Here is a 16,802-nt window from a genome sequence, read left to right as displayed (position 1 = left end):
ACATATTCTCAGCACTTTAACCATTTACACCGCTCAATACTGACTGCAGTCTACTGCAGACAGAAGCCTCTCTGAAAGAAGCGATAATGTGTAGGTAAAGTACACATATGTAGAAGGAAGCTTGGTCAGTCCGTTTAGCAAAACAACAGTAGTAGGGTCTCCAGTGATGCCTGTGAACTTCCCAGGCACGGCCTCTAACTAGGTTTGCAGTATTAGACTTAAATTCTCTCTTTTGGAAACATTGGTTACCCCCACAACAGTTATACCACTATTGTAACAGACGCATCTTGCTGAGTAGGTCACTATTTATTGAAACACGTCCATGGCTGGGACAGTCTATTGGTTTTTGCAAAAGCTGGGCAGCAAGAAGGGACTTTCCACGTTAGTTCTAGCATGGTTTCTCTACGTCGTGCAGCCAAAGTGTATCATGCCTTCGACAGTAGGGTCTTACCTTATAGCTGTGATGGGCAACCAAGTAGCTCATATTTAGCTTTGATCAATAGATTACAAATGTATTTGTTTATGACATGCAGTATGAAAGGTCATTATTTGTATAAAATTTATAACCCTCAGAATAGATAATTGGCCTATCCATCAACACAAAACATGTTGTCATTTGAGGGGTGAGGCTATTCAAAGTCCTAACTAAATGTACAATTAACTGTTGTAAGTAACAGTTACTGTACTTCATGGGAATAAAACATTAAAACTTAATCCGCCTAATCTGCCTGGACCCTTGTGCTCGCCGTCCATTCTGCTTCTCCTCCCTACCTTCCCCATCCCTTTCCAACCTCTGATAACTGCTATTCTATATCCTGCTTCACTCATATCCATTGTTTAGGATCTCATATAGGAATGAGAACATGAGGCATTATCTTCCTGGGCCCGCTGACTTCACTTGACATAGTATGTTATAGTCCCATCTATGTTGCTGGACCTGGCAGAGCCTTGCTTTATAGGGCTGCCTAATGTTCTGTTTGGGTACATAGAGTGCCACATTGCCTTTATCCACTTCTCTGTGGATGGAATCTTGGAGGGAGCACGTATGTATCTTTGCTATTGTGAATCGTGCTGTTATTAGCCAGCCTGAGTGGCAGCCTGTTTGTCATATGGATTTCTTCTCCTGTGTGGAGTTACCCCATGGCGGACTTGTTGAGTCTTACAGTAGTTCTGCTTATACAGGCGCAGGCATCCTGCTTTCTGTAAAGACCATACTAATTTATATCTCTGCCTTTCACGTACAAGAGCATTGTGTGCTCACTCTCTCACCCTCCTTCCCTCCCTCCCCTCCCCCTTCCCCTACCCTTCCCCCTTCCCTCTCCTTCCCCTTTTCTCTCTCCCCTTACCTTTCTGGTTGGAGCAGTGTGGTCTCAGCTTTTCCATCCTGGTTATTGATGGAAACCAGTGCTCCAGAGCTGGTTGGCCACTTGCAGTAAATGTATACTTAGATCGTTTGCCTGTTTGAATCAGATGATGGTGATTGCTATAATTTTGCTGCTGTTAGTCTCACAACTCTGGGTGTCAATCCTTCCTGATGAGTAGTTTCTACCATGTTCTGTAGGTTTTCTTTATGAAGGATCTTCTTCACTACACAGCTGCTTTTTAGTTTGGTCTAATCATATCTGTCGATTTTTGTTTCCGTGGCTTCTTTTTTTTTCGTTTTTTTTTTGGGGGGGGGGAGAAGGGGGAATCTCGGTTTTTGTTGTGATTGAGTCTCTAAGGGTTTGTTTCAAAATCTCTTTGCTGACCAGAAAGTCCCAGATTCGAGGAAAGCAAGAGCCTCCCAGGACCTCCGATGGGGATGATATTAGCTGAAATACTACACAAAGCCGAAATACTGTGGAGACCATATCCAGAGGTTAGGCATGGCACACCCCCAGTTGAGGTGTGGGTTCACCCACCCATCTCTAAAATTTTAACACAGAATCGCTCCTGTCTAAAGGAAATACAGGGACAAAGAGTGTAGCAGAGACTGAAAGCCATCCAGAGACTGCCCCACCTGCGGATCCACCCCACATGCAGACACCCAACCCAGACACTATTGCTGATGCCAAGAAGTGCTTGGAGCCTGATATCGCTGTCTCCTGAAAGGCTTTTCCAGATCCTGACCAATACAGATGTGGATGCTTGAAGCCAACCATTGGACTGATGACAGGGACCCCAATGGAGGAGTTAGGAGAAGCACTGAAGGAGCTGAAGAGGCCGTATCTGGCTTCAATGGGAGGAGAGGCCCTTGGTCCTGTGAAGGCTTGATGCCCCAGTGTAGAGGAGTGCTAGGGCAATGAGGCAGGAGGGAGTGGGTGGGTAGGTGGGGGAGCACCCTCATAGAAGCAGGGTAAGGGGCATGGGATAAGGGGTTCACAGAGGGGAAACCGGGAAAAGGGGATAACATTTGAAATGTAGATAAATAAACTATCCAATTAAAAATATCTTTGCTGGTTATCTGGCTACGGCATCTGTCATGTCAAGGATTGCCAAGGTTAAATATCTAAGATTTATTTTGATGGGTCACAATCAAAGGTTGTGAAATTTATTATAAATGGCCGGTATTGGGAACCACTCGTAGTATCCACTGTATCTATCTCTTCACTGAGATATAAAAGCTGTTCCCAGCTACAGGCTTTACAATAGTGGGTCAGCAGGTCATGTTCAACTCATCTGTGGCAGTTTGCTAGCCATGGTCTACAGCCACTCTTTCTCCAAGGATCAGGTGACCTACTTTGAGACACGGCTTTCTGGGCAGTTGGCTGAGGGTCTGGGGGTACAGGTGCTGTTTCTCTGTGGCTAGAACCTCTGCTTCATAGCACAGCTCTGGAATGTGTTCTGCAAGTCCTCGAGGGTCTTCCTCTGCATGTGTGCATCTTTGGATGTGGGAAATAATTAGGAACTCGGAAGATTCCTAGGGCTTGCCCAGAGTTCCCTCCATTCTAATATGTTTGTTTCTCCGTTAAGTCCTTTCCTGTGAACAGTGATACTCTGTGGTCTCCCTAACCAGGCTCAGTGAGATGCGTGGCCTCTGCCTCTGCTCCACCTCCTTCTGCTGTGTCTTGTAATGCCTGCCCTGTGTGTGGTGGAAAACTAAGCTGTCTTGAAATGCAAGCTTTCTGGCTCTTGAGAGATGGACTTTTGTATGACCTAGAAAAGTGCTACCTCAGTTGTTCTGTCGAGTGCCGGCAGTGGGAGAGCAGTTCATTCCATCAGAGCGGAAAGCAGTCTGCAGGATGACTTCAAAGTAGTGGATTCTTTACATTTGATAGTTATTGTTGGTGAGAAATGTACAAGTAGCTGATAAAAACAAATGTTATGTTCTCATACCACCTTTCTCTCTCTCTCTCATTCTCTCTCTCTATTCTCTTTCCCTCCCTCCCTTCTTCCTTCCCTTTCTCTTTCATTCTCTCTCTCTCATTCTCTTTCTCTCATTCTCTTTCCCTCCTTCCCTTCTCCCTTCCCTCCCTCCCTTCACATCTACTTTGTGTTAAACAACTACACTTCAATGTGGGGCCTGCCCTAGAATGTGGTTGATATAGCAGGAGTCACACCATTAAAGAAAATGGACTCCCCATTTCCAGCTATGCCTTTTCTACAGGAGTTATTCATCTTGTGGCTACCCCTTGGATCCATTAAATGCATATGAGAGCCCAAATGGCAGGAATAATATAGATCAGTTGAAGGTAGAGTTTTGATGCCACTAACTGCAGCTACATCTCGTGGGAATCTGGTCTTTCTGCACCCTTCCCGTGCATCGCGTTACTACAACCTTGGGGCGTCCAGAATACAAGCTCTTTCCTCTGAGCGCTCGGTGCTTTGTGAGCAGCAGTAATTCAGAACATCATGGTGGACAAAGATAGCTGCCTGATCTAGTTGTGTCTGTTACCTGTGAGTCCATGGTGCACAATGTTAAAACCTGATTCGTGGAGTCCTCTAATGCCTTGGCCATAAACTCTACCCTGGGTTCCTGGAGACAGCTTTAACCCATGTGTTGATAACCGTGTTCTCTAGCGAAAGCTCCGCCTTTTCTCCATCTCTGTACAAATGGATGCCTTGTGGTCTTAAGCCAGACAGTATGCGGTATTTCCTTATACACCTTAGGAAACCAACTGACACTAGCCTAGCCCAATTGCTATTTTAATTTGCATTACTGAACTTGTATGTTATAGCTTTTCCAAGACAGTGTCTCACTAGGTAGCCCAGAGTGGCCCTGAATATCCTGTGTAGCTCAGGCTGGCCTTGAACTCATATGATCGTCTATTCACTAAACACAGAATATAAATCTTTTAAATATGATTTATATTTGCATTTCTAAAACTTACATTTTGTAGTTTTCTGTACAGTTTTGCAATTTTATTTTCTTATAGGTTCACAGTATCTCTCGTTCTTTTTAGAGTAGGTATTTCATGGCTTTTTATAAGGCTCTCTTTTTCAGTATAGTTATCTTTGGGGGGTGTGTTTTGAGGAAATTAGTTCCAAGACATACCATGGATATCAAAGTCCTTTGATACCTGAGTCCCTTATGTGAGGTGGTAGTATTTTCACAGAACCTCTTCATGCATTCTCTGTGTACCCCTGGATGGCTTCTTACTCCTGTGTGTGTGTGTGTGTGTGTGTGTGTGTGTGTGTGTGTGAGAGAGAGAGAGAGAGAGAGAGAGAGAGATATGAGTGTGTGTGTGATATGAGTGTGTATGGTGTGTGATATGAGTTGTGTAAGTGATGAGTGTGTGTGTGTGTGTGTGTGTGTGTGTGTGATGACGTTTCTATAGTAATAGCTGAGGGAGTAATGACAGAGATTAAGTCTATAGTTCTTTTTTTTTTTTAAAGATTTTATTTTATTGTATATGAGTACACTGTAGCTGCCTTCAGACACACCAGAAGAGGGCATCAGATCTCATTACAGATGGTTATGAGCCACCATGTGGTTGCTGGGATTTGAACTCAGGACCTCAGGAAGAGCAGTCGGTGCTCTTAACCACTGAGCCATCTCTCCAGCCCAAGTCTATAGTTCTTTACAGATGCATTTTTCCCAGTATTTCAGCCCAGGTTTGACTGTGCAATGCTGGAGCTTGCTAATACAGAAGGCTGACTCTATTCTCTATTAAGGTTTTTTTGTTAGAAGTTGTAACCTTTGAGTCAATTTCAACCTTTCTGTTTCTCTTGACCTCTCCTCAAAGCTTTTGGGAATTCCTGCAGATCACTTATCATCCGTCACTTCTTACTCTCCCCTGCTGGATCCCAGTCCTGGCCATCAGCATCTCTTATCCGGATCAGTTCATATTGATCAGGAGGCCCCAGATAAAGAGAATTAAGTGTGTGTATGCAGGGGTGGGGGTCACATGCATGCAAAAAGATCATCTGAAGGGATTGGCTCATGAGGTGAGGAGGCTTGGCTGGCAAGAAGATCCAAGACACAAGAATATCACCATTTCAGGGGCAAGGGCTGTCTGCTGGCATTGTTCCCCTTTCTCAGGATAGCAGTGTTTGTTCTAGTGAGGCCTTTGGGTGTTGGATGAAGAACACCCAGAAATGGATGTTCTTTAATGTTTTTTAAAATGTGCTAAATTTTATATCTACAGGTGTTGCTTTGGCTTAACATAGACGCAGTTGTCAAGTCCTCAGGGTTGGATTTGAGTAACTGACACAATGAGTCTACCATTGCAGGATCCCGCCTGGTTCCGCCTTCCCAGTCTTGGGGGACTTAGTTGTCATAAGCCTGAACCACATCCTCATCTTGTCCCAGCCACCCTCTGATCCCTGTTGTCCTTGATTCCCAACTCTAGCCTAATACTAGCGTTTATACTGCAAATGAGGCAGACGCAGGGTCATTAGCCACTTAAGGTGGAAGCCAGAATGTGTTTTACAAGGTCCTGTCATGAGTGACTTGCTGTTTTCAGTGTTCTTGGAATGAAATCAAATCCAAAGACCTTCACAGATTGTTTCATGTCACCCTGACTGGCGTCCTCTTTCTCCTCCAGATAGTGTGGTCCAGTGTCCTGTCAGTTCCTTGGTTGGGGTCCCATGAGCCCCTCCAGCTTGGCTAGTGCCATGTATCCCTATACCTCCCACAGGAGACCTGAGGACCAGGAACCAGGAAGGGCTCCTACAGCCTCCCAGACTAAAGCCGTCTCCTCACAGACACTGCTCTGACTTGCACCTGGGGTGGGAATACCCTTCTGCGTCCATTGTTATTTTTTGGATAACTGTGCGTGATACACTTGCAGTCTCCTTGTGGGAAAGACACTGAAAATTCCTCTCAGGAGGTTGTCGTGGTCTGCATAATTCTGCTCCTAAAATTTGGCCATTATCGTTCCTATGCAGCTAGTTGCTTCCCAGACAGCACACAAAAAGGAAGGAGTTTCTGCAGGCGAAGTCTAATGATCTGTCCACTGATCCACTCTGGACGGTAGGCTTGGCAGCATCTGCCCACTTCCCCTCCTTGGGACTGTGGGGCTCTTCCCCTCCAATCCAGCCTCCACTGTACACTTAGGTCTACCTTCCCCTTGGCAGTTCACCCTAAAGACCCCCATATATGAGAATGGACCATAGGATGCACGACTTTATGCTGAGGTCTCAATGAGGTATCCTGCCAGCAAGATGGCTCAATGGGTAGGGCACTTGTTTGCCAAGTCCTTGTTCCGTCCCCGAGACCCACGCATGGTAGGAGAAAACCAACTCCAAAGTTTGTCCTCCAGCCTCCACGTGTAAGCCGTGGCACATGCCTGTCCCTCTCCCCCACATAATAGAAAGATAAATGTAATTTTAAATGGTTTTTTAAAGGATTGTAAATGGCACACTCACAGTGGGACCTCAGTGAAAAACCAGGAGACCCTGATCTGGGGATAGAAGGTTGTACCCCAGCCGTGACAGCAGAGGTGGTGGCAGCCTCTTGGGTCTCACGAGGTTTCACTTTATCTAACTTTAAAATGGTAATAATGACATTTCCCTTTTGTTCTTCAGCCTGACATTTAAAATGTGCCTTGAATTTCTGGGAAGAAAAGGACCCCACGCAAGCCAAAAGACTGTGCTGGTATTAGCAATAGTTACAGTACATATTCAAAGCAAACACACGCTCCACAAATACGTCTTTTTATAGCCACTCTTCCTGAAACACAATTAAAATTAGATGATGTGAGTTAAGAGAGAGGAACAAAGGACATTAAAATGACATTAAAAGAAGAAAAGAAGAAAGATTGAAACTCTCGAAGGAAATGGACAGATGGGAAATGTCAGCAGCTTTTTGGAAGGATGATAAAAACCAGCCACTGTGCGGTGACTGGGCGGGCTTCTCTCTGCTCTCTCCCCCTGCTCGGGGCTGAGGGAGAAGCTTGGTATCCAGAGGAAACTGACTGGCTCGACTCGGTCTTACAAAGGCACTGGAATTAGTCAGCAGCTGGCTGAAGGGAGAGTAAACACTAAAAGATTGGTTTACAGTCTGGGCTAAGGATGTACCCTGTCTGCCTTCCTCCTCCTATGCTGTGCGTTGTGGTGATTGGCGGGGCGCTGGGTGCCTCTGGCCCACCTTAGTGCAGCAATGAACTTGTCCCCTGCAAGTCCATTGAAAAACCAGACTAATACATCAGAGCCTAGGGGTGCTGAGTATAGCTGAGGCAGGAGTGAGAGGTCTGATAGCGTGGGAGTCTGCGCTGCAGTAGCGCACTAGAAAACCCTCGGAAGTTCCGTGGCTCAACACCTCATACGGCCACCAGGCGTGTGGGGCAGCTTTCCGCTGTGTGGCCAGAGAGCCCAGGAGATTGCTTCCGGGTGAAAGCCCGGCCTGGCGCCCTGGACTTGGGCAAAGAGATACCTTGGTGGTGGTGATGTTCTTATAGCAGTCAGGGGCAGAGCAGAAGGCAGTCCTTTGCTCACCCGAGCCTGATGCCTGGCTTGGTGGCCAAGCTGTTTTATGCTTAGGACTCAGAGAGCAAAGCAAAGCTAAGCTAAGCAATGGACGAGGCGAAGCTCAGGAGGAGGAAGTCAGCAAATACCTGTGTTCCACTAGGCCACGTGGTGTGGGTGGGGGAAGAAGCCCACACATCTGTCCTTTTGCCCATTGCACAGACAAACCATAGCCACCCCCTCATCAAAGGATGTCACCCAGGGGCCTGCCAGATGCATGCATGACCAGTGTGCAGCAGGAGCCACCGAGATGTGTATGTGGTGGCCAGATGTGAGAGACAGGGAAATAGAGCAGCTTAAGTATTATGAAGAGAGATGGAACTAGAGACCGGAGGGAGGAGATGAGTAGTCGGGTTATGAGTGGCCAGCCCTGCCACCTGAGGCTATGCTGAGTTCCCAGTCCAAGCTGCCACCAAGGGCCATGTCCAGCTCCATGACTATGCCACAGCAGGGGTCGATATCCATGGCTCATATTACTACCAGGTGGATAGCCAGGGACTGTGCAGAACTGGCCCTGCCTCTCACTGGATGTGGCACTCTGAAGAGCTGGTCCCACCCCTCACTAGCTACACCCGGCCTAGGCAGAACTATGGAGCTGAGCCTGGCGGCTGGGGTGTGGGTGTGCTGGCCCTGAGACCATGAGAGCAGACCCTGATCCAGTTTGCCTCTGAGAACAGCGCTGGGTGGTCTAGCCACAGTAGAGCAGTGCTGGAGAGTTTGCCCATGGTGGTGCTGACCATCTCTGCTGCTACCGAGGCCTAGTTCCAGGGCTCTGAGTTGGCCCACCCCAAAATCTATATCTGTGAACAGTTGGGACTCACGAAAGGGCCAATCCTGCTGATCCAAAACTGCAGAATCTCCATGACTCAGGGAAACAGCAGGATAAACAGGAGGAGGCCCAGTGAAGGTCCAATATTGATGCTGTCACAGAAACCAGAGATCTTGAAACAGACCCATGACTCATGACAATGACCTTTTGCAAGTAAAGAGGTGTGGCTAGAGGGATATACTGTGGGACACACTGTCACATACTACAGCTTCTGTGATTAGTGTTTCCTATGCTCTGTGTGTGTGTGTGTGTGTGTGTGTGTGTGTGTGTGTGTGTGTGTGTGTGTGTTATTTGAGGGAGGCTGCAAGGGCGCAGGGTAATATGAGGGAACAGGGAGATGACTGGAATTGGGGTGCATGATGTTAAACTCACAAAGCATCAATAAAATTGTTTTAAAGGGGTCTGCTTGTTACCTTTGTCACTCAAAGCTGCTGTTAGAGGTAAGAAAGGCGTAGAGGGTGTCATCCTGACAGTGAGTGGGCCAGAGCAGAGGTGACACTTACCACCCACACATGTCTGATTACCGACTACAAAGAAGGCTGGAAGTGTATGAGATTTGTGGATGTTTGATGCACACAGGCCTTCCCTGTTTCTTGAGGTAGAGTGGAAGTCTACGGAGAGGAGAGTGAGATTGTTGTCTGTTTGCCTGCTCAGCATGGTTGCCCTCAGCTGCCTTTGACTCCTGTGAAGCTGACTACTCATCTCCACAAAGGCAAGGGGCAGATGGGAGCCCTAGTGTACAAGTTCAAGGCTCACGAGAAAGACTAGCCCCTGGGATTTTACAAACTATGACTGGGAACCTGTCTGGCAGTGTAAAGGAAAGACATAGCAGGGCACTGTCAGTGAGCACAGTGCTTACAGAGCTAGCGGAGGCTTCCGAATCTACCTAGAGTTACTAAGACAATTAGGTTTTATGCAAGAATACCTGGAAAGATCAATACCTGGGACTGCTGTCATAACTGCCATGTATTGAGCACGTGTAAACTAGGAAATGCTCTGGATGTTCTGCATAACAACAAGGGGCGAAACAGACAAGATTCCCATTCTCTTGAAGCTTTACTCAGATGAGTGACAGATGATATAAAAAGATAAATCATGTCCTTACCTATATTAACGAAACCAATTGTCTCTTCATATTTATTAAAGATCTGGATACCTTGTTGGTTGAAGACCTTGCTCACTTTCTGTTGTGCTGTTGAAATTTTTCTTAGTAATTGATTTTTTTGAAATTAACACTTTGCTTCTGTGGCCTGTTGGATATTCATGTGCATGCACACACATGCACACAAGTACAGAAACACATGCAAACGCATCTGGTATATAAGGGCTTGCCTCTTCACTTCGGTGTATTCTTAGTGGTATCATGATTTAAAAGGAGTTGCTCTTATCTCAAGGTGACCAGGGCTCTTCCCCTGTTGTGTGAAAGTATCGCTAGCTTCCTTTTCACAGCAAGATCCAAGACTTAGTTCTTACAGTTTCAAAGGCACGGTTTCATCTTCTCATATATTCACTTAGTGGATCCGGGGCTATTTACTGAAGGGAAAGTCCTTTCCCCACAGTTGTGCCGTGCTATTTGGTGGCAAATGATGGATCCTGGTGTTCACAGGTTACTTGCTAAGTTCACTCTTTGAATTTATTGACTTCCAGGTATTCTTGCATAAAACCTAATTGTCTCAGTAACTCTAGGTAGATTCGGAAGCCTCCGCTAGCTCTGTAAGCACTGTGCTCACTGACAGTGCCCTGCTATGTCTTTCCTTTACTTTGCCAGACAGGTTCCTAGTCATAATTTGTATATTTCTGGAAGGAAGCCCTGCTGGAAGTGTTGACGGGACTGTGATGGCTCCAGATGTGAGAATGAGCACAGTTGTCATCATGAGTGGAGCGAACCTTCTAGTCAGGTCTTCTCAAACTTCACTAGTGGTCTACAGTTTTCTGAGCAGAAGCCTTGTATTAATTTTTATTGGTTATATGTCTAAAGTTGTGTGTGTGTGTGTGTGTGTGTGTGTGTGTGTTGGTATATGGTGTCTAAGGTGTGTGTGTAGGTATCTATGGTACATGTGTATATATGGTGTGGTATAGTGTGTATGTGTGTGTATAGTGTATATGGTATGTTGAGTGTGGGTGTGTTGTATATGGTATATGTGTGGTACATGTGTATGTATGGTGTATGTATGTTGTGTGTAATATATGTATGTGTATATATGTAGTGTGTATGTTATGTAGTGTGTGTATTGTATGGAACTGTGAGTCTATGATATATGTGTATATATGGTTTGTGGGGTATGTATGTTTGTGGTAAATGCATAGTATATGTGTAGTGAACATGTATGTATGGTGTGGTATGGGGTGTGTGTGAATAGTATGTATGGTATGTAATGTGTGTGTGGTCTATGGTATGTATGATGTATATGTATTTATAGTATGGTGTATGTGTGTAGTATGTATGGTATGTGTTGTGTCTGTGTGGTGTGTGTATAGTGTGTGTCATATATATATGTCATATATATGTATGTATGGTATAGTATGTTTATGAGTGGTATGTAGTATAGACGGTATATGTATATGCGTAGTATATGTGTATGTGTGAGATATGTATTTGTGGTAGATATGTGGTGTGTGTGGTATGTAGTGTGTGTGTGTGTGTGTGTGTGTGTGTGTGTGTGTGTGTGTGTGAGTCATGAGGTGCTATTAACTACTGCTGTACCTCAAACCACTGTGACTTAAAACAGCACCAGCCTAACATTCCTCATGATTCTGTTTGTTTTTCTTCGGCTGGTCCTGCTTCCAGTCACTCATTGATGGGGCTGGGAAAGCTTAGTGTCCAAGTGGCCTTGGGAGGTGGGGAGCCAGTCATCATTCAGCTCATGGTCTAGACTTGGCTTCTGTCTGTGATACCGGAAACTGCCAAGGCACTTCCAGAGGATGCAAGCAAACAGTGCCAGCCTCTAGAGGCCTGAACCCAGACGTGCGCAAATACAACCTCTGCCACACGCTGTTACTCAAACCATGTCCCAAATTAGTTCACATTTGAGGACGGAGAAAGAGTCCCTGCTTTCTCATTGAAAAATCAGGCCACCACATTAAACCATATTATTCCATACATTTTTTTTTAGAAAAATGTACCACATATATTTTAATTCCATTTTCTGTTTGTTATGAGAAAATAGATATAAAACTGGATTTTGCATCTTAACCTTTATGTCCAAGTACTTTCCTACATCTAGTTATTAACTGTATTCCTTCTGAACTCTCTGCCTACACTATGTTGTTTGAAGAACAGAATAATTTCTTTCGTAGTATGTCTGGAGCTTCTTTCTTTTTTCTGATTCCACTGTCTGGTGCTCCAGTGAGGTGTGGGCATGAGGGGCTTTGCTTTGTTTCTCATCACAGCAGGCCTCTCCCAGCGTCGCAGCGATGCAGCCACTGTGCCGTTGTGACTGTTTCCAGCTTGCTAGTTTTTGTTGGGCTATTACTATATGATATGCCTTTTTTTTTTTTATTGAGAGCACCATAGCAGGCGAATCCTTTATTCTGATAAAGCGGTAAGCTATTGCGATTGCTTTTTGAATGTCAGATGAAGGTGGTTCCCTTATTGGCACTCTCTTTGCTTGCACACATCCTCTTGACTTTTTTATGTGTTGTGTTTATTCATGATTTTGCTTATATATTCCTGAGGGAAGTTGGCCTTTGATCTTTCTTTTCTAAAATGCCCTTGCCATATTTTTATATTTGAATACCATCTTCATAAGAAATACTGAGGAAATAGTTCTCTTTTTCTTCCTGGAAGCATTTTGTTTGGAACTGATGTGATTTCTTCTATAAATGCTCAGAAGGACTCACTAGTGCAGTCATCTGGGTCTAGAATCTGTTTTTAAGTTCGTTTTGAAACTCCCAGTTCATAAGTTACAGGGACTGTTCCAGTCCCGGGTTCTTACTAGTTTCGTTTGGTTGCGTTCTAGAGTTTCCCGGCTTCATCTGTGCTCTGCATGTTTGTTGGCAAATGCGATGCGAACTATTCTGCTGTGTCTGTTGGCCCCTCCTCTGAGTGAGCACAGAGATGGTTCTGTGCCTAGAAAAGCTGGAAACCACAACAGAGATTTTTCTAGGGGTGTTGACAAGGGCAGTAAGTAGTAACAGAATTGGCAGGATGCCCTCTCTGCCTGCCTCACGTGTCAGGTTACTGCCATTGCCTCCCATTGGAAGGATTCAGGAGAGTACCATCTATATAGTGTGGGCTAAGTGGACCATGCCACCAGACAGAAGAACCCAAACCCTGAGAAACTCAGAATTGAGTATGGTAGGTGTGGGGTCAGCTCCCTGCCAAACTATCTTCTCTGGAATAGGAAAACCTGATACCCCACTGAGAGGACCATGGCCATCAGTAGGTAGCATAGAAACCTGGAGTTCTCCATGCTAATGAGGTATCTAGATAGACCCAGGGTTGTTTAGCCAATGGACTTCCCTTCCTGGGCATTCCTTTCTGCAATGGATATTGAATCCCTGACTCACCCTGAGTAAAGTGTATGCATTTACATTCGACATCAAATAAAGCAGTTTAGACAAACAAGGACCGCCTCTTCGTCAATGGGGGGAGGGGTCTTGATAAAGAGCGGCACCTAAATATCCAGAAGATTTTCTCTTTCAGCCCTTCCATAATCTTGGCACTCACTTGAACTAAACCTGGTTCTGCCTCCATTCAGGGTTCAACCTTCTCCTTCCTGTCTGGCATGGGGATCTTCTGAGGGGAAGCATGGACTGGGGAGCCCCGTTCTCAACTCCCAGTGGTACCCCAGTATCTCCTGGGTACACAAGAGACTGGGAACCATAACAATCTGCTCAGACCCCATTGTTTCCCATCCGAGAAAAGAGGGACCGAGCACCTCCATTAGGCACTGTGTTCTGCCCCCCAGCCCCACCCCAAGGAGCTGGCTGGTGGCACTCCAGCTATGCTCCAGGCACTGCAGCAGTGAGGCAGCCCAGCATACTGGTCTAGTTCCTGTTAACATACTTTAATGCCCAGACATGGATAGTTTATAAAGAGAAGAGGTTTATTTAGAGGCTTATCATGGTTTTTGATGCCAGCATCAGCTTCATTCAGCCGAGGACTTTATAGCAGGTGGTGTCATAATGCCAGGAGAGTGTGTAAGAAGAAAGGTCTCATGCTCCCAGTGTGACCTAAGTATCTCCCTTCATTTTAAAGGTTACAGTACTCATGACATCACTACAATTAGCACAAAGCTTTCAACATAGGAATTCATTGGAACGGGCAAAATTCATTCCTTCAACGTGAGAGATAAGTTCTAGCTGAGTGGGTTTAATGTGAGTTAAGATGCCAGGAGTTCACCGCTGCTCAAAGCTTCCACTTAGCGCCTCAGGGTTCTAGTCATGAAAACTCAAAGGCTGACGTTCACAGGGCACAATGAGGCAGGCATTTAGAAAGGAGTTTGCTATGGGTTCACAGATAGGAACCCAACAGTAAGAGTCCCTGTATGGTAGAAATAAGTCCCAAAGATGGGTACCATCAATTTTCTGGTTTAGGTGCTTTTTAATAGGGTTTATAGCAGGTGAGCTGGCCAGTCTAACTGGCGAAGCTTCAAGGTTCGTCTTTTCATCACAGGGCTGGATTGGAGTTTTGGTCACACCCTCACAGATAGTTTCTAGGCAACTGTATAACAGAAGAATGATCACAGGAAACAAGAGCAGGAACCAGGGCCCAAACACTCCTTGCATTTCTGACCTCTGACCAAGGGCAAGAATTGAGGTCCTTGTCATAAGAAAGTACCAGATTCTATCTCCTGTTCTTATCACACTATAAAATGGATTCAAGCCCTAGCCCTAGCCCTATCTAACAAAAAGAAAGCCACGTGGAGAGACTCAGTTCTAGCAGAGGAGCTCAATGGCTGTCTCCATCTCCCCCAGTGTTGCAAGGCCTTCCTCTTAGCCTGTCTAAGGCCTTTGGAGGAGCATGTGTGTCCTCTGCTTTTATTCCCAAGGTGTGTCAGGATTGTCTGGGTTCAGAATTTAGTGAAATTTTCCATCCTCACTTCAAAGATCCTTATGACCAATATTAAGATCTTTAGAGGTATGACCATGCCCCCGCCCTGCCTTTTGATCAGGGTCAGGATGCTATGATGGTCAGGATCCTATGATGGTTCCATTGGAGTACTAGAGTTGAAACCCCCTATAGAATGGCATCGTTATCCCTCCTCTGTGCTTAGATATAAAAGTTCCACTGCCTTATCATCGATGACAGTATTCAGGATGTTGCAGAGATGCGTAGCCAAAGAATAGCGAGCTAGCCCATACGACATACGTCTCCATGAGCTAGACCATCTAATGTGTTAAGTATACTTGGATCTGTAGGTAAAAAGTCACATAACAACTCATTTCCCACAGTGTGTTCAGTGTTAATTGTTTAATGCAACTACAATGCAAAGTCCATGGTTAATATTATTTTCCTCTTTATCCCTCTAGAACCCTTATTTGCTTTGTTTCTGGTGGGAATGTGCAGAATTTTTATTTAGTTTACATAGAAAGTCTTTGTTTCCTGACTCTGTGGGTCCAGTAAATCTATTCTTCTATACAAATGTAATGGCAGTGTTCCTGAGTAGACAATTCCTGGTCCAGTCTTCTCTCTTCTTACAAACCTCTTGGCATTTCCTGGTCTGTGCTTCTCTCTGATCCCAGTGAGAACTGTGGTATGAAAGTTCCCCCAGAACTTTCTGTGTGGAAGCTTGTATGGTTTCTTGCTAGTCTTCAAATTCAGAGACTTGGCCAGGGTGTATTTAATTTGGACTTTTCTGGTCACTTTTGATATGAGTCTCCAGTTTGGTTTTCTGCTCTGTTTAGTTCCTGGTATAGCTGTGTCCCTCCCACAACTCCTACAAATTACCCAGAGTGCTTCCTGCTCCTGTCCTTCATGTTTTCTTTCTTCATTTGTGATTTTTAGTTCATTAACTCGTTGTCTTGTGTTATATGACACATGTTTCGTATGGTCACCCAAAGCAGTAATGCGTTCTCAGTGGGCACCACTCTTTTTTTTTTTACAGCTCTTCTCTTCAAATTTTAAATTAAAATACCAAGCACTGTTCCATCCTCAGAGTATTTTACCACACTCTAATAATAACTCCTTATGTGTTCTCATTATGTCTTTTTATTATAAACTCTACTTCTGTTTCCAACATTAGTTCTGCTCCACCATAGACATCTGTTCCAGATCCTGCTGTCTCCTTCCTTGAAGCCACTGTGTGTCTAGGTGGCATGCAGGTCTGTTTTCTCTGATCATTGTCTTGGGTACAGATCTTCCCCAGTGCTGGTTTTGGGCTCAGCTTAGACTGTGGTGGTCTCAACCCATATAAGGCCACATGGATTACTAGGAAGACTTGAAGGCATGCAAGGCTCGCTTTCTTTCTGTGGTGCTGTTCCTCTTCCACTTCATCCTTCCCTCCCTTCCCCCCTCCTCTGTGTGTGAGTGTGTGTATGTGTGTGCGCGCGCAGACTGACATGCACTCTAGGATTTAAACTTACAACTCGGGACTGGAGAGATGGCTCAGCGGTTAAGAGCACTGACTGCTCCTCAAGAGGTTCTAAGTTCAATTCTCAGCAACCATATGGTGGCTCACAACCATCTGTAATGGGATTCAATGCCCTCTTCTGGTGGGTCTGAAGACAGGGACAGTGTATTCCCATACATAAAATAAATAAATATTTGAACTTATAACTTTAGACATGTTAGGCCAACACACTACCAACTTGTCTTTTTAGATATAGCTAGGGTGGATAAGATAGTTTCTCTTTGGAATCATCTCCAGGCCTCATTTACAAGTTATCTTTCAAAGAGAACATCTGAACCCTTCCAGAACTGACACCTTAGTTTCCTTGCATGGTTCTTGTTCCTGTCTTCTTACTCAGGAAACCCTTAGATCAGCTGATTTACTACACTATGACCTGGTGTAGTTGTTCCCCATACTGGGCTCTAGCACAAACCTGGTGACTGTCCAGTTCATGTGACCTATTACCTGCAGACTGTTGGCTGAATTTGGATCTCTGGGCTTAACTGTCAATGCTGAATATGTTCTTCTACTGT

General features: G+C 45.1%; 1 protein-coding gene and 1 non-coding gene across 5 annotated transcripts in view; both read left to right on the top strand.

The window, feature by feature from the left end:
- Window positions 1-16,802, top strand: part of Entrep2 (endosomal transmembrane epsin interactor 2) — a 412,215-nt gene that overhangs the window by 267,870 nt on the left and 127,543 nt on the right. The window lies entirely within an intron of this gene.
- LOC120100402 (small nucleolar RNA SNORA48) lies at window positions 7,770-7,911 on the top strand. Its single transcript, XR_005500162.1, has one exon. It is a non-coding gene; the product is annotated as a small nucleolar RNA SNORA48 (small nucleolar RNA).

The sequence above is a fragment of the Rattus norvegicus genome, chromosome 1 (assembly GCF_036323735.1).
Source record: "Rattus norvegicus strain BN/NHsdMcwi chromosome 1, GRCr8, whole genome shotgun sequence".
Classification (NCBI taxonomy): Eukaryota; Metazoa; Chordata; class Mammalia; order Rodentia; family Muridae; genus Rattus; species Rattus norvegicus.
The sequence above is the reverse complement of the archived record's forward strand: the minus strand, read 5'-3'. Positions and strand labels throughout refer to the sequence as shown.